Below are 20,474 nucleotides of genomic sequence, written 5' to 3' on the forward strand. Positions count from 1 at the left end.
TGCTGGAGGAAACAGGTACAAAAGTATCTATATCCACTGTACAATGAGCCCTATGTCGTCATAACCTGAAAGGCCGCTCAGCAAGGAAGAAGCCATTGCTCCAAAACCGTCATAAAAAAGCCAGACTATGGTTTGCAACTGCACATGGGGTCAAAGATCGTACTTTTTGGAGAAATGTCCTCTGGTCTAATGAAACAAAAATAGAACTGTTTGGCAATAATGACCATTGTTATGTTTGGAGGAAAAAGGGGGAGGCTTGCAGGCCAAAGAACACCATCCCAACCGAGAAGCACGGGGGTGGCAGCATCATGTTGTGGGGGTGCTTTGCTGCAGGAGGGACTGGTGCACTTCACAAAATAGATGGCATCATGAGAAAGGAAAATTATGTGGATATATTGAAGCAACATCTCAAGACATCAGTCAGGAAGTTAAAGCTTGGTCGCAAATGGGTCTTTCAAATGGACAATGACCCCAAGCATACTTCCAAAGTTGTGGCAAAATGGCTTAAGGACAACAAAGTCAAGGTATTGGAGTGGCCATCACAAAGCCCTGACCTCAATCCTATAGAACATTTGTGGGCTGAACTGAAAAAGTGTGTGCGAGCAAGGAGGCCTACAAACCTGATTCAGTTACACCAGCTCTGTCAGGAGGAATGGGCCAAAATTCCCCCAACTTATTGTGGGAAGCTTGTCGAAGGCTACCTGAAATGTTTGGCCCAAGTTAAACAATTTAAAGGCAATGCTACCAAATACTAATTGCGTGTATGTAAACTTCTGACCCACTGTGAATGTGATGAAAGAAATAAAAGCTGAAATAAATCATTCTCTCTACTATTATTCTGACATTTCACATTCTTAAAATAAAGTGTTGATCCTAATTGACCCAAGACAGGGACTTTTTACTAGGATTAAATGTCAGGAATTGTGAAAAACTGAGTTTAAATGTATTTAGCTAAGGTGTATGTAAACTTCAGACTTAAACTGTATGTATTGTAGTACTTTTTATTAATAAAACTACAAAATCATTAAATTGTAGCTTGTGGTTCTGTTTTCGGCTGTGTGTTTTGCGATTGGTCATATCTGTAGTGCTTGAACCCCCCATGTCTTCCTCCCAGGTCTTGACCCCGGCCAGTAATCAACTTGTTCCTCTCACCCCATCCTTGAGGCTGGTGTTTGAGATCAGTCACCTGAGGACAGCCATTCCTGCCACTGCGTCCAGAGTAGTCATCCTATACGTCAACCCACAGGACCTGGGATTGTCCTGTGCAGCTTGCTCTCTCTCTCTCTCTCTGAGATGTTTTTTTTCTGCTCATCTCTTGTCTCCTGGCTGCAGACTGTGTGCGTTGCTCTCTGTAGACTCTCTTTGTAGTAGCCGCTCTCTGTAGACTCTCTCTGTAGACTCTCTTTGTAGTAGTCGCTCTCTGTAGACTCTCTCTGTAGACTCTCTCTGTAGCCGCTCTCTGTAGTAGCCGCTCTCTGTAGTAGCCGCTCTCTGTAGTAGCCGCTCTCTGTAGTAGCCGCTCTCTGTAGTAGCCGCTCTCTGTAGTAGCCGCTCTCTGTAGTAGCCGCTCTCTGTAGTAGACTCTCTCTGTAGTAGACTCTCTCTGTAGTAGACTCTCTCTGTAGACTCTCTCTGTAGTAGCCGCTTTCTGTATTTGCTCTCTGTAGACTCTCTCTGTAGACTCTCTCTTTTGTCTCTCTCTTTTGTCTCTCTGTATCATGTAATTAACTAGCCGCACAGCCAGAGTTCTGGAAAACCTCCCGGTTACAGTTGATGTTTTTATTGTAGACTACATGGGAATAATATCTTCCTGTTGCAGCTTTACCTTCCTGTTGCAACTTTTCAAAGAACATCGGAATACACGTTTCAGAGAGAAAGACACCATCCTTTCAAAAACAATGACAAGAAATGAACAATGCGGCCGTATTAAAAATGTCTGAACGCATCAGCGAGCATGAGAGGGTAAAGCCACACATCATGAGGTCATAGTGGGGGTCCCTAGCTAGGACGGAACAAAGCCCTGCCACTGTGTCTGATTACCATCTAGCACACCGCATAGCAGAGGGTGTGGGTGTAAAAGCACAGACTCTAGACTCTCAACCCACGCTCTATTGCCTCCTCCCAGTCCTCCTGCCCACAGCTGCCTGCCTGCTGCCTGCCGCCTCTGGCTGAGCTGTAATTAGCAGGGTTTTGTTCCCACCTAACGACGCTATTATCCCCGAACAGTGGCGGTGTACACGGGACACATAAGACATTATCAATTATGAACAACTCACTGACTTGGTGTCGGTCAATACATGGCTTTCAAAGTGAGTGATATAACCATGCTGTAACCATTTCTGTGTTCACACTTCACTCTTTTCTCAGTTGTTTTCTACGGCTGCTGTACTTTAGGCCGCTCTGGTGCACACGGCTGAGACGGCGCATCTGAGGTACTTCATGGATCTGTTGCTGGAGAGGGGCCAACCCCTGATGCTGGTGGGGAATGCAAGCGTGGAGAAGAACTTCTCTGGTCAGGAATCAGGTAGACCACCTGACAGACAGAGATTGACATGACCACTGAAGTACCCCTCAACTACTACTGCACCTCCCTCATGCTACAGAGTGAGTGACACAACATTGGGTTCTTTCTTGACTTAAGCCCTTGGCTCCTATTAGGAGCATAGGCCATTGACGAATGTCCTCCATCTCACTCGGTTCTGGTCAAGTTCTTCCTGTGTTGAAGCTGTGCTTTAAGGCAACAAGCTGTGATGAAAAAATGCTTCACGTCTAAGATATGCGGTTGTAAGATCCAGATCTCCAATCAGAACAGAACAGCAGCACCATCTGCTGGTGTTACTAGGAGAACGAGTAGAGATGGTGAGGTGACAAAGAAAAGTTATCTGTACCATCCAGCAGTGTTTCCCAACCCTGGTCATCCAGTACCTCCAACACTACACAGTGTTGTTGTAGCCCTGGACAAACACACCTCATTCAACTCATTGAGGGCTTAATGATTAGTTGACAAGTTGAATCAGGGGTGCTTGTCCAGGGTTACAATAAAAACATGTACTGTTGGAGGTACCTGAGGACCAGGGTTGGGGAACAATGCCATATAGGCCAGGGGTATTCACCGCTTACACTACGAGATCCAGAGCCTGCTGGTTTTCTGTTCTACCTGATAATTAATTGCACTCACCTGGTGTTCCAGGTCTAAATCAGTCCCTAATGAGAGGGGAACAATGAAAAACTGCAGTGGAATTGGCTTTGAGGTCCAGAGTTGAGTTTGAGGGGTATAGGCCAGTACTAGTTTGATCATCAATTCCACTTGTACATCTTCTAAAAGGGCCAACAGGAAACACTTTGGTTGTTGGTGATCTAACAGTACTCATCAAAATATAGTTTATCAGTGACTTGGGGTGTTTTGGTAACTGTGATGTCTGATGTGACTAGGGAGTTCTGGTAAGTGATGTGACTAGGGAGTTCTGGTAAGTGATGTGACTAGGGAGTTCTGGTAACTGTGGTAAGTGATGTGACTAGGGAGTTCTGGTAAGTGATGTGACTAGGGAGTTCTGGTAAGTGATGTGACTAGGGAGTTCTGGTAAGTGATGTGACTAGGGAGTTCTGGTAACTGATGTGACTAGGGAGTTCTGGTAACTGATGTGACTAGGGAGTTCTGGTAACTGATGTGACTAGGGAGTTCTGGTAACTGATGTGACTAGGGAGTTCTGGTAACTGATGTGACTAGGGAGTTCTGGTAACTGATGTGACTAGGGAGTTCTGGTAACTGTTGTGACTAGGGAGTTCTGGTAAGCGATGTGACTAGGGAGTTCTGGTAAGCGATGTGACTAGGGAGTTCTGGTAAGCGATGTGACTAGGGAGTTCTGGTAAGCGATGTGACTAGGGAGTTCTGGTAAGTGATGTGACTAGGGAGTTCTGGTAAGTGATGTGACTAGGGAGTTCTGGTAAGTGATGTGACTAGGGAGTTCTGGTAAGTGATGTGACTAGGGAGTTCTGGTAAGTGATGTGACTAGGGAGTTCTGGTAAGTGATGTGACTAGGGAGTTCTGGTAAGTGATGTGAATAGGGAGTTCTGGTAAGTGATGTGACTAGGGAGTTCTGGTAACTGATGTGACTAGGGAGTTCTGGTAACTGATGTGACAAGGGAGTTCTGGTAACTGATGTGACTAGGGAGTTCTGGTAACTGATGTGACTAGGGAGTTCTGGTAACTGTGATGTCTGATGTGACTAGGGAGTTCTGGTAATTGATGTGACTAGGGAGTTCTGGTAACTGTGATGTCTGATGTGACTAGGGAGTTCTGGTAAGTGATGTGACTAGGGAGTTCTGGTAACTGTGATGTCTGATGTGACTAGGGAGTTCTGGTAACTGATGTGACTAGGGAGTTCTGGTAAGATATGTGACTAGGGAGTTCTGGTAACTGTGATGTCTGATGTGACTAGGGAGTTCTGGTAACTGTGATGTCTGATGTGACTAGGGAGTTCTGGTAACTGATGTGACTAGGGAGTTCTGGTAACTGATGTGACTAGGGAGTTCTGGTAACTGATGTGACTAGGGAGTTCTGGTAACTGATGTGACTAGGGAGTTCTGGTAACTGATGTGACTAGGGAGTTCTGGTAACTGATGTGACTAGGGAGTTCTGGTAAGTGATGTGACTAGGGAGTTCTGGTAAGTGATGTGACTAGGGAGTTCTGGTAAGTGATGTGACTAGGGAGTTCTGGTAAGTGATGTGACTAGGGAGCTCTGGTAAGTGATGTGACTAGGGAGCTCTGGTAAGTGATGTGACTAGGGAGTTCTGGTAACTGATGTGACTAGGGAGTTCTGGTAACTGATGTGACAAGGGAGTTCTGGTAACTGATGTGACTAGGGAGTTCTGGTAACTGATGTGACTAGGGAGTTCTGGTAACTGTGATGTCTGATGTGACTAGGGAGTTCTGGTAATTGATGTGACTAGGGAGTTCTGGTAACTGTGATGTCTGATGTGACTAGGGAGTTCTGGTAAGTGATGTGACTAGGGAGTTCTGGTAACTGTGATGTCTGATGTGACTAGGGAGTTCTGGTAACTGATGTGACTAGGGAGTTCTGGTAAGATATGTGACTAGGGAGTTCTGGTAAGTGATGTGACTAGGGAGTTCTGGTAACTGTGATGTCTGATGTGACTAGGGAGTTCTGGTAAGTGATGTGACTAGGGAGTTCTGGTAACTGATGTGACTAGGGAGTTCTGGTAACTGATGTGACTAGGGAGTTCTGGTAACTGATGTGACTAGGGAGTTCTGGTAACTGATGTGACTAGGGAGTTCTGGTAACTGATGTGACTAGGGAGTTCTGGTAAGTGATGTGACTAGGGAGTTCTGGTAAGTGATGTGACTAGGGAGTTCTGGTAAGTGATGTGACTAGGGAGTTCTGGTAAGTGATGTGACTAGGGAGTTCTGGTAAGTGATGTGACTAGGGAGCTCTGGTAAGTGATGTGACTAGGGAGCTCTGGTAAGTGATGTGACTAGGGAGTTCTGGTAAGTGATGTGACTAGGGAGTTCTGGTAAGTGATGTGACTAGGGAGTTCTGGTAAGAGATGTGACTAGGGAGTTCTGGTAACTGATGTGACTAGGGAGTTCTGGTAACTGATGTGACTAGGGAGTTCTGGTAACTGTGATGTGACTAGGGAGTTCTGGTAACTGTGATGTCTGATGTGACTAGGGAGTTCTGGTATTTGATGTGACTAGGGAGTTCTGGTAACTGTGATGTCTGATGTGACTAGGGAGTTCTGGTAACTGATGTGACTAGGGAGTTCTGGTAACTGATGTGACTAGGGAGTTCTGGTAACTGTGATAACTGATGTGACTAGGGAGTTCTGGTAACTGATGTGACTAGGGAGTTCTGGTAACTGTGACGTCTGATGTGACTAGGGAGTTCTGGTAAGTGATGTGACTAGGGAGTTCTGGTAAGTGATGTGACTAGGGAGTTCTGGTAAGTGATGTGACTAGGGAGTTCTGGTAAGTGACGTGACTAGGGAGTTCTGGTAAGTGACGTGACTAGGGAGTTCTGGTAACTGTGATGTCTGATGTGACTAGGGAGTTCTGGTAAGTGATGTGACTAGGGAGTTCTGGTAAGTGATGTGACTAGGGAGTTCTGGTAAGTGACGTGACTAGGGAGTTCTGGTAAGTGACGTGACTAGGGAGTTCTGGTAAGTGACGTGACTAGGGAGTTCTGGTAACTGTGATGTCTGATGTGACTAGGGAGTTCTGGTAACTGATGTGACTAGGGAGTTCTGGTAACTGTGATGTCTGATGTGACTAGGGAGTTCTGGTAACTGATGTGACTAGGGAGTTCTGGTAACTGATGTGACTAGGGAGTTCTGGTAACTGATGTGACTAGGGAGTTCTGGTAACTGATGTGACTAGGGAGTTCTGGTAACTGATGTGACTAGGGAGTTCTGGTAACTGTGGTAAGTGATGTGACTAGGGAGTTCTGGTAACTGATGTGACTAGGGAGTTCTGGTAACTGATGTGACTAGGGAGTTCTGGTAACTGATGTGACTAGGGAGTTCTGGTAACTGATGTGACTAGGGAGTTCTGGTAACTGATGTGACTAGGGAGTTCTGGTAACTGATTTGACTAGGGAGTTCTGGTAACTGATGTGACTAGGGAGTTCTGGTAACTGATGTGACTAGGGAGTTCTGGTAACTGATGTGACTAGGGAGTTCTGGTAACTGATGTGACTAGGGAGTTCTGGTAACTGATGTGACTAGGGAGTTCTGGTAACTGATGTGACTAGGGAGTTCTGGTAACTGATGTGACTAGGGAGTTCTGGTAACTGATGTGACTAGGGAGTTCTGGTAACTGATGTGACAAGGGAGTTCTGGTAAGTGATGTGACTAGGGAGTTCTGGTAACTGATGTGATTAGGGAGTTCTGGTAACTGATGTGACTAGGGAGTTCTGGTAACTGATGTGACTAGGGAGTTCTGGTAAGTGATGTGACTAGGGAGTTCTGGTAAGTGATGTGACTATGGAGTTCTGGTAACTGATGTGACAAGGGAGTTCTGGTAACTGATGTGACTAGGGAGTTCTGGTAACTGATGTGACTAGGGAGTTCTGGTAACTGTGACGTCTGATGTGACTAGGGAGTTCTGGTAAGTGATGTGACTAGGGAGTTCTGGTAACTGATGTGACTAGGAAGTTCTGGTAACTGTGATGTCTGATGTGACTAGGGAGTTCTGGTAAGTGATGTGACTAGGGAGTTCTGGTAAGTGATGTGACTAGGGAGTTCTGGTAAGTGATGTGACTAGGGAGTTCTGGTAAGTGATGTGACTAGGGAGTTCTGGTAAGTGATGTGACTAGGGAGTTCTGGTAACTGATGTGACTAGGGAGTTCTGGTAACTGATGTGACTAGGGAGTTCTGGTAACTGATGTGACTAGGGAGTTCTGGTAACTGATGTGACTAGGGAGTTCTGGTAACTGATGTGACTAGGGAGTTCTGGTAACTGATGTGACTAGGGAGTTCTGGTAACATATGTGACTAGGCAGTTCTGGTAACTGATGTGACTAGGGAGTTCTGGTAACTGATGTGACTAGGGAGTTCTGGTAACTGTGATGTCTATTGTGACTAGGGAGTTCTGGTAACTGATGTGACTAGGGAGTTCTGGTAACTGATGTGACTAGGGAGTTCTGGTAACTGATGTGACTAGGGAGTTCTGGTAACTGATGTGACTAGGGAGTTCTGGTAACTGATGTGACTAGGGAGTTCTGGTAACTGATGTGACTAGGGAGTTCTGGTAACTGTGATGTCTGATGTGACTAGGGAGTTCTGGTAACTGATGTGATTAGGGAGTTCTGGTAACTGTGACGTCTGATGTGACTAGGGAGTTCTGGTAAGTGATGTGACTAGGGAGTTCTGGTAACTGATGTGACTAGGAAGTTCTGGTAACTGTGATGTCTGATGTGACTAGGGAGTTCTGGTAAGTGATGTGACTAGGGAGTTCTGGTAAGTGATGTGACTAGGGAGTTCTGGTAAGTGATGTGACTAGGGAGTTCTGGTAAGTGATGTGACTAGGGAGTTCTGGTAAGTGATGTGACTAGGGAGTTCTGGTAAGTGATGTGACTAGGGAGTTCTGGTAAGTGACGTGACTAGGGAGTTCTGGTAAGTGACGTGACTAGGGAGTTCTGGTAAGTGACGTGACTAGGGAGTTCTGGTAAGTGACGTGACTAGGGAGTTCTGGTAACTGTGATGTCTGATGTGACTAGGGAGTTCTGGTAACTGATGTGACTAGGGAGTTCTGGTAACTGATGTGACTTGGGAGTTCTGGTAACTGATGTGACTAGGGAGTTCTGGAAAGTGATGTGACTAGGGAGTTCTGGTAAGTGATGTGACTAGGGAGTTCTGGTAACTGATGTGACTAGGGAGTTCTGGTAACTGTGATGTCTGATATGACTAGGGAGTTCTGGTAAGTGATGTGACTAGGGAGTTCTGGTAAGTGATGTGACTAGGGAGTTCTGGTAACTGATGTGACTAGGGAGTTCTGGTAACTGATGTGACTAGGGAGTTCTGGTAACTGATGTGACTAGGGAGTTCTGGTAACTGATGTGACTAGGGAGTTCTGGTAACTGATGTGACTAGGGAGTTCTGGTAACTGATGTGACTAGGGAGTTCTGGTAACTGATGTGACTAGGGAGTTCTGGTAACTGATGTGACTAGGGAGTTCTGGTAACTGATGTGACTAGGGAGTTCTGGTAACTGATGTGACTAGGGAGTTCTGGTAACTGATGTGACTAGGGAGTTCTGGTAACTGATGTGACAAGGGAGTTCTGGTAAGTGATGTGACAAGGGAGTTCTGGTAAGTGATGTGACTAGGGAGTTCTGGTAACTGATGTGACTAGGGAGTTCTGGTAACTGATGTGACTAGGGAGTTCTGGTAAGTGATGTGACTAGGGAGTTCTGGTAAGTGATGTGACTATGGAGTTCTGGTAACTGATGTGACAAGGGAGTTCTGGTAACTGATGTGACTAGGGAGTTCTGGTAAGTGATGTGACTAGGGAGTTCTGGTAAGTGATGTGACTAGGGAGTTCTGGTAACTGATGTGACTAGGGAGTTCTGGTAAGTGATGTGACTAGGGAGTTCTGGTAAGTGATGTGACTAGGGAGTTCTGGTAAGTGATGTGACTAGGGAGTTCTGGTAAGTGATGTGACTAGGGAGTTCTGGTAACTGTGATGTCTGATGTGACTAGGGAGTTCTGGTAAGTGATGTGACTAGGGAGTTCTGGTAACTGTGATGTCTGATGTGACTAGGGAGTTCTGTTAAGTGATGTGACTAGGGAGTTCTGGTAACTGATGTGACTAGGGAGTTCTGGTAACTGTGATGTCTGATGTGACTAGGGAGATCTGGCAACTGATGTGACTAGGGAGTTCTGGTAACTGATGTGACTAGGGAGTTCTGGTAACTGATGTGACTAGGGAGTTCTGGTAAGTGATGTGACTAGGGAGTTCTGGTAAGTGATGTGACTAGGGAGTTCTGGTAAGTGATGTGACTAGGGAGTTCTGGTAAGTGTTGTGACTAGGGAGTTCTGGTAACTGATGTGACTAGGGAGTTCTGGTAACTGATGTGACTAGGGAGTTCTGGTAACTGATGTGACTAGGGAGTTCTGGTAACTGATGTGACTAGGGAGTTCTGGTAACTGATGTGACTAGGGAGTTCTGGTAACATATGTGACTAGGCAGTTCTGGTAACTGATGTGACTAGGGAGTTCTGGTAACTGATGTGACTAGGGAGTTCTGGTAACTGTGATGTCTATTGTGACTAGGGAGTTCTGGTAACTGATGTGACTAGGGAGTTCTGGTAACTGATGTGACTAGGGAGTTCTGGTAACTGATGTGACTAGGGAGTTCTGGTAACTGATGTGACTAGGGAGTTCTGGTAACTGATGTGACTAGGGAGTTCTGGTAACTGTGATGTCTGATGTGACTAGGGAGTTCTGGTAACTGATGTGATTAGGGAGTTCTGGTAACTGTGACGTCTGATGTGACTAGGGAGTTCTGGTAAGTGATGTGACTAGGGAGTTCTGGTAACTGATGTGACTAGGAAGTTCTGGTAACTGTGATGTCTGATGTGACTAGGGAGTTCTGGTAAGTGATGTGACTAGGGAGTTCTGGTAACTGTGATGTCTGATGTGACTAGGGAGTTCTGGTAACTGATGTGACTAGGGAGTTCTGGTAAGATATGTGACTAGGGAGTTCTGGTAAGTGATGTGACTAGGGAGTTCTGGTAAGTGATGTGACTAGGGAGTTCTGGTAACTGTGATGTCTGATGTGACTAGGGAGTTCTGGTAAGTGATGTGACTAGGGAGTTCTGGTAAGTGATGTGACTAGGGAGTTCTGGTAACTGATGTGACTAGGGAGTTCTGGTAACTGATGTGACTAGGGAGTTCTGGTAACTGATGTGACTAGGGAGTTCTGGTAACTGATGTGACTAGGGAGTTCTGGTAACTGATGTGACTAGGGAGTTCTGGTAACTGATGTGACTAGGGAGTTCTGGTAAGTGATGTGACTAGGGAGTTCTGGTAAGTGATGTGACTAGGGAGTTCTGGTAAGTGATGTGACTAGGGAGCTCTGGTAAGTGATGTGACTAGGGAGTTCTGGTAAGTGATGTGACTAGGGAGTTCTGGTAAGTGATGTGACTAGGGAGTTCTGGTAAGAGATGTGACTAGGGAGTTCTGGTAACTGATGTGACTAGGGAGTTCTGGTAACTGTGATGTGACTAGGGAGTTCTGGTAACTGTGATGTCTGATGTGACTAGGGAGTTCTGGTAATTGATGTGACTAGGGAGTTCTGGTAACTGTGATGTCTGATGTGACTAGGGAGTTCTGGTAACTGATGTGACTAGGGAGTTCTGGTAACTGATGTGACTAGGGAGTTCTGGTAACTGTGATAACTGATGTGACTAGGGAGTTCTGGTAACTGATGTGACTAGGGAGTTCTGGTAACTGTGACGTCTGATGTGACTAGGGAGTTCTGGTAAGTGATGTGACTAGGGAGTTCTGGTAAGTGATGTGACTAGGGAGTTCTGGTAAGTGATGTGACTAGGGAGTTCTGGTAAGTGACGTGACTAGGGAGTTCTGGTAAGTGACGTGACTAGGGAGTTCTGGTAACTGTGATGTCTGATGTGACTAGGGAGTTCTGGTAAGTGATGTGACTAGGGAGTTCTGGTAAGTGATGTGACTAGGGAGTTCTGGTAAGTGACGTGACTAGGGAGTTCTGGTAAGTGACGTGACTAGGGAGTTCTGGTAAGTGACGTGACTAGGGAGTTCTGGTAACTGTGATGTCTGATGTGACTAGGGAGTTCTGGTAACTGATGTGACTAGGGAGTTCTGGTAACTGTGATGTCTGATGTGACTAGGGAGTTCTGGTAACTGATGTGACTAGGGAGTTCTGGTAACTGATGTGACTAGGGAGTTCTGGTAACTGATGTGACTAGGGAGTTCTGGTAACTGATGTGACTAGGGAGTTCTGGTAACTGATGTGACTAGGGAGTTCTGGTAACTGATGTGACTAGGGAGTTCTGGTAAGTGATGTGACTAGGGAGTTCTGGTAACTGTGGTAAGTGATGTGACTAGGGAGTTCTGGTAACTGTGGTAAGTGATGTGACTAGGGAGTTCTGGTAACTGATGTGACTAGGGAGTTCTGGTAACTGATGTGACTAGGGAGTTCTGGTAACTGATGTGACTAGGGAGTTCTGGTAACTGATGTGACTAGGGAGTTCTGGTAACTGATGTGACTAGGGAGTTCTGGTAACTGATGTGACTAGGGAGTTCTGGTAACTGATGTGACTAGGGAGTTCTGGTAACTGATGTGACTAGGGAGTTCTGGTAACTGATGTGACTAGGGAGTTTTGGTAACTGATGTGACTAGGGAGTTCTGGTAACTGATGTGACAAGGGAGTTCTGGTAAGTGATGTGACTAGGGAGTTCTGGTAAGTGATGTGACTAGGGAGTTCTGGTAACTGATGTGACTAGGGAGTTCTGGTAACTGATGTGACTAGGGAGTTCTGGTAACTGATGTGACTAGGGAGTTCTGGTAAGTGATGTGACTAGGGAGTTCTGGTAAGTGATGTGACTATGGAGTTCTGGTAACTGATGTGACAAGGGAGTTCTGGTAACTGATGTGACTAGGGAGTTCTGGTAAGTGATGTGACTAGGGAGTTCTGGTAAGTGATGTGACTAGGGAGTTCTGGTAACTGATGTGACTAGGGAGTTCTGGTAACTGTGACGTCTGATGTGACTAGGGAGTTCTGGTAAGTGATGTGACTAGGGAGTTCTGGTAACTGATGTGACTAGGAAGTTCTGGTAACTGTGATGTCTGATGTGACTAGGGAGTTCTGGTAAGTGATGTGACTAGGGAGTTCTGGTAACTGATGTGACTAGGGAGTTCTGGTAAGTGATGTGACTAGGGAGTTCTGGTAACTGATGTGACTAGGGAGTTCTGGTAACTGATGTGACTAGGGAGTTCTGGTAACTGATGTGACTAGGGAGTTCTGGTAACTGATGTGACTAGGGAGTTCTGGTAACTGATGTGACTAGGGAGTTCTGGTAACTGATGTGACTAGGGAGTTCTGGTAACTGATGTGACTAGGGAGTTCTGGTAACTGATGTGACTAGGGAGTTCTGGTAACTGATGTGACTAGGGAGTTCTGGTAACTGATGTGACTAGGGAGTTCTGGTAACTAATGTGACTAGGGAGTTCTGGTAACTAATGTGACTAGGGAGTTCTGGTAACTGATGTGACTAGGGAGTTCTGGTAACTGTGGTAAGTGATGTGACTAGGGAGTTCTGGTAACTGATGTGACTAGGGAGTTCTGGTAACTGATGTGACTAGGGAGTTCTGGTAACTGATGTGACTAGGGAGTTCTGGTAACTGATGTGACTAGGGAGTTCTGGTAACTGATGTGACTAGGGAGTTCTGGTAACTGATGTGACTAGGGAGTTCTGGTAACTGATGTGACTAGGGAGTTCTGGTAACTGATGTGACTAGGGAGTTCTGGTAACTGATGTGACTAGGGAGTTCTGGTAACTGATGTGACTAGGGAGTTCTGGTAACTGATGTGACAAGGGAGTTCTGGTAAGTGATGTGACAAGGGAGTTCTGGTAAGTGATGTGACTAGGGAGTTCTGGTAACTGATGTGACTAGGGAGTTCTGGTAACTGATGTGACTAGGGAGTTCTGGTAAGTGATGTGACTAGGGAGTTCTGGTAAGTGATGTGACTAGGGAGTTCTGGTAAGTGATGTGACTATGGAGTTCTGGTAACTGATGTGACAAGGGAGTTCTGGTAACTGATGTGACTAGGGAGTTCTGGTAAGTGATGTGACTAGGGAGTTCTGGTAAGTGATGTGACTAGGGAGTTCTGGTAACTGATGTGACTAGGGAGTTCTGGTAAGTGATGTGACTAGGGAGTTCTGGTAACTGATGTGACTAGGGAGTTCTGGTAACTGATGTGACTAGGGAGTTCTGGTAACTGATGTGACTAGGGAGTTCTGGTAACTGATGTGACTAGGGAGTTCTGGTAACTGATGTGACAAGGGAGTTCTGGTAAGAGATGTGACTAGGGAGTTCTGGTAACTGATGTGACTAGGGAGTTCTGGTAACTGTGATGTGACTAGGGAGTTCTGGTAACTGTGATGTCTGATGTGACTAGGGAGTTCTGGTAATTGATGTGACTAGGGAGTTCTGGTAACTGTGATGTCTGATGTGACTAGGGAGTTCTGGTAACTGATGTGACTAGGGAGTTCTGGTAACTGATGTGACTAGGGAGTTCTGGTAACTGTGATAACTGATGTGACTAGGGAGTTCTGGTAACTGATGTGACTAGGGAGTTCTGGTAACTGTGATGTGACTAGGGAGTTCTGGTAACTGTGATGTCTGATGTGACTAGGGAGTTCTGGTAATTGATGTGACTAGGGAGTTCTGGTAACTGTGATGTCTGATGTGACTAGGGAGTTCTGGTAACTGATGTGACTAGGGAGTTCTGGTAACTGATGTGACTAGGGAGTTCTGGTAACTGTGATAACTGATGTGACTAGGGAGTTCTGGTAACTGATGTGACTAGGGAGTTCTGGTAACTGTGACGTCTGATGTGACTAGGGAGTTCTGGTAAGTGATGTGACTAGGGAGTTCTGGTAAGTGATGTGACTAGGGAGTTCTGGTAAGTGATGTGACTAGGGAGTTCTGGTAAGTGACGTGACTAGGGAGTTCTGGTAACTGTGATGTCTGATGTGACTAGGGAGTTCTGGTAAGTGATGTGACTAGGGAGTTCTGGTAAGTGACGTGACTAGGGAGTTCTGGTAAGTGACGTGACTAGGGAGTTCTGGTAAGTGACGTGACTAGGGAGTTCTGGTAACTGTGATGTCTGATGTGACTAGGGAGTTCTGGTAACTGATGTGACTAGGGAGTTCTGGTAACTGATGTGACTAGGGAGTTCTGGTAACTGATGTGACTAGGGAGTTCTGGTAACTGATGTGACTAGGGAGTTCTGGTAACTGATGTGACTAGGGAGTTCTGGTAACTGATGTGACTAGGGAGTTCTGGTAACTGATGTGACTAGGGAGTTCTGGTAACTGATGTGACTAGGGAGTTCTGGTAACTGATGTGACTAGGGAGTTCTGGTAACTGATGTGACTAGGGAGTTCTGGTAACTGATGTGACTAGGGAGTTCTGGTAACTGATGTGACTAGGGAGTTCTGGTAACTGATGTGACTAGGGAGTTCTGGTAACTGATGTGACTAGGGAGTTCTGGTAACTGATGTGACTAGGGAGTTCTGGTAACTGATGTGACTAGGGAGTTCTGGTAACTGATGTGACTAGGGAGTTCTGGTAACTGATGTGACTAGGGAGTTCTGGTAACTGATGTGACTAGGGAGTTCTGGTAACTGATGTGACTAGGGAGTTCTGGTAACTGATGTGACTAGGGAGTTCTGGTAACTGATGTGACTAGGGAGTTCTGGTAACTGATGTGACAAGGGAGTTCTGGTAAGTGATGTGACTAGGGAGTTCTGGTAACTGATGTGACTAGGGAGTTCTGGTAACTGATGTGACTAGGGAGTTCTGGTAACTGATGTGACTAGGGAGTTCTGGTAAGTGATGTGACTAGGGAGTTCTGGTAAGTGATGTGACTATGGAGTTCTGGTAACTGATGTGACAAGGGAGTTCTGGTAACTGATGTGACTAGGGAGTTCTGGTAAGTGATGTGACTAGGGAGTTCTGGTAAGTGATGTGACTAGGGAGTTCTGGTAACTGATGTGACTAGGGAGTTCTGGTAACTGTGACGTCTGATGTGACTAGGGAGTTCTGGTAAGTGATGTGACTAGGGAGTTCTGGTAACTGATGTGACTAGGGAGTTCTGGTAACTGATGTGACTAGGGAGTTCTGGTAACTGATGTGACTAGGGAGTTCTGGTAACTGATGTGACTAGGGAGTTCTGGTAACTGATGTGACTAGGGAGTTCTGGTAACTGATGTGACTAGGGAGTTCTGGTAACTGATGTGACTAGGGAGTTCTGGTAACTGATGTGACTAGGGAGTTCTGGTAACTGATGTGACTAGGGAGTTCTGGTAACTGATGTGACTAGGGAGTTCTGGTAACTGATGTGACTAGGGAGTTCTGGTAACTGATGTGACTAGGGAGTTCTGGTAACTGATGTGACTAGGGAGTTCTGGTAACTGATGTGACTAGAGAGTTCTGGTAAGTGATGTGACTAGGGAGTTCTGGTAACTGTGGTAAGTGATGTGACTAGGGAGTTCTGGTAACTGATGTGACTAGGGAGTTCTGGTAACTGATGTGACTAGGGAGTTCTGGTAACTGATGTGACTAGGGAGTTCTGGTAACTGATGTGACTAGGGAGTTCTGGTAACTGATGTGACTAGGGAGTTCTGGTAACTGATGTGACTAGGGAGTTCTGGTAAGTGATGTGACTAGGGAGTTCTGGTAACTGATGTGACAAGGGAGTTCTGGTAAGTGATGTGACAAGGGAGTTCTGGTAAGTGATGTGACTAGGGAGTTCTGGTAACTGATGTGACTAGGGAGTTCTGGTAACTGATGTGACTAGGGAGTTCTGGTAAGTGATGTGACTAGGGAGTTCTGGTAAGTGATGTGACTATGGAGTTCTGGTAAGTGATGTGACTAGGGAGTTCTGGTAAGTGATGTGACTAGGGAGTTCTGGTAAGTGATGTGACTAGGGAGTTCTGGTAACTGATGTGACTAGGGAGTTCTGGTAAGTGATGTGACTAGGGAGTTCTGGTAAGTGATGTGACTAGGGAGTTCTGGTAAGTGATGTGACTAGGGAGTTCTGGTAAGTGATGTGACTAGGGAGTTCTGGTAACTGTGATGTCTGATGTGACTAGGGAGTTCTGGTAAGTGATGTGACTAGGGAGTTCTGGTAACTGTGATGTCTGATGTGACTAGGGAGTTCTGTTAAGTGATGTGACTAGGGAGTTCTGGTAACTGATGTGACTAGGGAGTTCTGGTAACTGTGATGTCTGATGTGACTAGGGAGATCTGGCAACTGATGTGACTAGGGAGTTCTGGTAACTGATGTGACTAGGGAGTTCTGGTAAGTGATGTGACTAGGGAGTTCTGGTAAGTGATGTGACTAGGGAGTTCTGGTAAGTGATGTGACTAGGGAGTTCTGGTAAGTGATGTGACTAGGGAGTTCTGGTAAGTGTTGTGACTAGGGAGTTCTGGTAAGTGTTGTGACTAGGGAGTTCTGGTAACTGATGTGACTAGGGAGTTCTGGTAACTGATGTGACTAGGGAGTTCTGGTAACTGATGTGACTAGGGAGTTCTGGTAACTGATGTGACTAGGGAGTTCTGGTAACTGATGTGACTAGGCAGTTCTGGTAACTGATGTGACTAGGGAGTTCTGGTAACTGATGTGACTAGGGAGTTCTGGTAACTGATGTGACTAGGGAGTTCTGGTAACTGTGATGTCTATTGTGACTAGGGAGTTCTGGTAACTGATGTGACTAGGGAGTTCTGGTAACTGATGTGACTAGGGAGTTCTGGTAACTGATGTGACTAGGGAGTTCTGGTAACTGATGTGACTAGGGAGTTCTGGTAACTGTGATGTCTGATGTGACTAGGGAGTTCTGGTAACTGATGTGATTAGGGAGTTCTGGTAACTGTGACGTCTGATGTGACTAGGGAGTTCTGGTAAGTGATGTGACTAGGGAGTTCTGGTAACTGATGTGACTAGGAAGTTCTGGTAACTGTGATGTCTGATGTGACTAGGGAGTTCTGGTAAGTGATGTGACTAGGGAGTTCTGGTAACTGATGTGACTAGGGAGTTCTGGTAAGTGATGTGACTAGGGAGTTCTGGTAAGTTTGATGTCTGATGTGACTAGGGAGTTCTGGTAAGTGATGTGACTAGGGAGTTCTGGTAAGTGATGTGACTAGGGAGTTCTGGTAAGTGACGTGACTAGGGAGTTCTGGTAAGTGACGTGACTAGGGAGTTCTGGTAAGTGACGTGACTAGGGAGTTCTGGTAACTGTGATGTCTGATGTGACTAGGGAGTTCTGGTAACTGATGTGACTAGGGAGTTCTGGTAACTGATGTGACTTGGGAGTTCTGGTAACTGATGTGACTAGGGAGTTCTGGAAAGTGATGTGACTAGGGAGTTCTGGTAAGTGATGTGACTAGGGAGTTCTGGTAACTGATGTGACTAGGGAGTTCTGGTAACTGTGATGTCTGATATGACTAGGGAGTTCTGGTAAGTGATGTGACTAGGGAGTTCTGGTAAGTGATGTGACTAGGGAGTTCTGGTAAGTGATGTGACTAGGGAGTTCTGGTAAGTGATGTGACTAGGGAGTTCTGGTAACTGATGTGACTAGGGAGTTCTGGTAACTGATGTGACTAGGGAGTTCTGGTAACTGATGTGACTAGGGAGTTCTGGTAACTGATGTGACTAGGGAGTTCTGGTAACTGATGTGACTAGGGAGTTCTGGTAACTGATGTGACTAGGGAGTTCTGGTAACTGATGTGACTAGGGAGTTCTGGTAACTGATGTGACTAGGGAGTTCTGGTAACTGATGTGACTAGGGAGTTCTGGTAACTGATGTGACTAGGGAGTTCTGGTAACTGATGTGACAAGGGAGTTCTGGTAAGTGATGTGACTAGGGAGTTCTGGTAACTGATGTGACTAGGGAGTTCTGGTAACTGATGTGACTAGGGAGTTCTGGTAACTGATGTGACTAGGGAGTTCTGGTAAGTGATGTGACTAGGGAGTTCTGGTAAGTGATGTGACTATGGAGTTCTGGTAAGTGATGTGACTATGGAGTTCTGGTAACTGATGTGACAAGGGAGTTCTGGTAACTGATGTGACTAGGGAGTTCTGGTAAGTGATGTGACTAGGGAGTTCTGGTAAGTGATGTGACTAGGGAGTTCTGGTAACTGATGTGACTAGGGAGTTCTGGTAAGTGATGTGACTAGGGAGTTCTGGTAAGTGATGTGACTAGGGAGTTCTGGTAAGTGATGTGACTAGGGAGTTCTGGTAAGTGATGTGACTAGGGAGTTCTGGTAACTGTGATGTCTGATGTGACTAGGGAGTTCTGGTAAGTGATGTGACTAGGGAGTTCTGGTAACTGTGATGTCTGATGTGACTAGGGAGTTCTGTTAAGTGATGTGACTAGGGAGTTCTGGTAACTGATGTGACTAGGGAGTTCTGGTAACTGTGATGTCTGATGTGACTAGGGAGATCTGGCAACTGATGTGACTAGGGAGTTCTGGTAACTGATGTGACTAGGGAGTTCTGGTAACTGATGTGACTAGGGAGTTCTGGTAAGTGATGTGACTAGGGAGTTCTGGTAAGTGATGTGACTAGGGAGTTCTGGTAAGTGATGTGACTAGGGAGTTCTGGTAAGTGTTGTGACTAGGGAGTTCTGGTAACTGATGTGACTAGGGAGTTCTGGTAACTGATGTGACTAGGGAGTTCTGGTAACTGATGTGACTAGGGAGTTCTGGTAACTGATGTGACTAGGGAGTTCTGGTAACATATGTGACTAGGCAGTTCTGGTAACTGATGTGACTAGGGAGTTCTGGTAACTGATGTGACTAGGGAGTTCTGGTAACTGTGATGTCTATTGTGACTAGGGAGTTCTGGTAACTGATGTGACTAGGGAGTTCTGGTAACTGATGTGACTAGGGAGTTCTGGTAACTGATGTGACTAGGGAGTTCTGGTAACTGATGTGACTAGGGAGTTCTGGTAACTGATGTGACTAGGGAGTTCTGGTAACTGTGATGTCTGATGTGACTAGGGAGTTCTGGTAACTGATGTGATTAGGGAGTTCTGGTAACTGTGACGTCTGATGTGACTAGGGAGTTCTGGTAAGTGATGTGACTAGGGAGTTCTGGTAACTGATGTGACTAGGAAGTTCTGGTAACTGTGATGTCTGATGTGACTAGGGAGTTCTGGTAAGTGATGTGACTAGGGAGTTCTGGTAACTGATGTGACTAGGGAGTTCTGGTAAGTGATGTGACTAGGGAGTTCTGGTAAGTGTGATGTCTGATGTGACTAGGGAGTTCTGGTAAGTGATGTGACTAGGGAGTTCTGGTAAGTGATGTGACTAGGGAGTTCTGGTAAGTGATGTGACTAGGGAGTTCTGGTAAGTGACGTGACTAGGGAGTTCTGGTAAGTGACGTGACTAGGGAGTTCTGGTAAGTGACGTGACTAGGGAGTTCTGGTAACTGTGATGTCTGATGTGACTAGGGAGTTCTGGTAACTGATGTGACTAGGGAGTTCTGGTAACTGATGTGACTTGGGAGTTCTGGTAACTGATGTGACTAGGGAGTTCTGGAAAGTGATGTGACTAGGGAGTTCTGGTAAGTGATGTGACTAGGGAGTTCTGGTAACTGTGATGTGACTAGGGAGTTCTGGTAACTGATGTGACTAGGGAGTTCTGGTAACTGATGTGACTAGGGAGTTCTGGTAACTGATGTGACTAGGGAGTTCAGGTAACTGATGTGACAAGGGAGTTCTGGTAACTGATGTGACAAGGGAGTTCTGGTAAGTGATGTGACTAGGGAGTTCTGGTAACTGATGTGACTAGGGAGTTCTGGTAAGTGATGTGACTAGGGAGTTCTGGTAAGTGATGTGACTAGGGAGTTCTGGTAAGTGATGTGACTATGGAGTTCTGGTAACTGATGTGACAAGGGAGTTCTGGTAACTGATGTGACTAGGGAGTTCTGGAAAGTGATGTGACTAGGGAGTTCTGGTAAGTGATGTGACTAGGGAGTTCTGGTAACTGATGTGACTAGGGAGTTCTGGTAACTGTGACGTCTGATGTGACTAGGGAGTTCTGGTAAGTGATGTGACTAGGGAGTTCTGGTAAGTGATGTGACTAGGGAGTTCTGGTAACTGATGTGACTAGGGAGTTCTGGTAACTGTGATGTCTGATGTGACTAGGGAGTTCTGGTAACTGTGATGTCTGATGTGACTAGGGAGTTCTGG

The 20,474-nt window shown here is 46.0% G+C and overlaps 1 pseudogene; it reads right to left on the reverse strand.

Moving 5' to 3' along the window:
* Window positions 1-2,352: 2,352 nt before the first annotated feature.
* LOC123733372 (dynein axonemal heavy chain 11-like) overlaps window positions 2,353-20,474 on the reverse strand; it is a 151,028-nt pseudogene continuing 132,906 nt past the window's right edge.

Source organism: Salmo salar, chromosome 02 (genome assembly GCF_965601325.2).
Source record: "Salmo salar chromosome 02, fSalSal1, whole genome shotgun sequence".
NCBI classification, from domain to species: domain Eukaryota; kingdom Metazoa; phylum Chordata; class Actinopteri; order Salmoniformes; family Salmonidae; genus Salmo; species Salmo salar.